Source organism: Silene latifolia, chromosome 11, assembly GCF_048544455.1.
Source record: "Silene latifolia isolate original U9 population chromosome 11, ASM4854445v1, whole genome shotgun sequence".
Classification (NCBI taxonomy): domain Eukaryota; kingdom Viridiplantae; phylum Streptophyta; class Magnoliopsida; order Caryophyllales; family Caryophyllaceae; genus Silene; species Silene latifolia.
The window spans coordinates 91,769,965-91,770,808 of NC_133536.1; positions in this window are offsets into that span (position 1 = coordinate 91,769,965).

Sequence of the window (844 nt, forward strand, 5' to 3'; positions counted from 1 at the left end):
CACTAAGTTCATGAAACAGCTATTGTCTAAGAAAAAGTCGCTTGAACATGTTCACACTGTTGCATTAACTAAAGAGTCTTGCTCCTACTTGTCTCACACAGCACCCCATAAGTTAGAGGATCCCGGGTAGCTTTTCTGTTCCTTGCAAAATAGGTACCTTCTCTATCGAGAAGGCATTATGTGACTTAGGAGCTAGTATAAGCGTCATGACTTTAAGTCTAGCTAGGAAGCTCAAGTTGACTAGGTTTGCAGTGACAGATATGACAGTTCAGATGGCTGACCGATCTGCGGTCCAACCCATAGGAGTCCTAGAGGACATCCCTGTCCAAATAGGGAAGTTTTTCTTTCCTGTAGACTTTGTTGTCCTTGACATGCCTGAGGATGCTCATATTCCCATTATTTTGGGTAGGCCATTTCTGCACACTGCTGGTGCAGTCATAGATGTCGGTCTAGGAACCTTGACTTTCAAAGTAGGCAAGCATTCTATTGTCTTTGCCCAACCTGCTAAGAAAAAGGACCCCATGTGGCCGGTGACTTGTAGCACGGTTTCTGAAAAGAAAGCGTACTTTGTGCTTCCTGAATTGTCTGTCTCTATTACTACTTCTGTGTTAACCCCACCGCCGCAGATTGGGAGCAAGAAGGAGGAAAAATCTGTTGTTTTAGATAATGCAGGAGTTGGTTTGGGGAAGGAAGTGCTGCAAGTTGTGCCAGCTGTGAAGAAGCCGATCATTCAAAGAGGAGGTTGATGCGTGTCTAAAATATGATGTTTCACACTTTATTCTACACGCATTTCAGAGCTCAAATGTGCAATATATGCCATTATTTCCCTATTTTCCTCTACTTT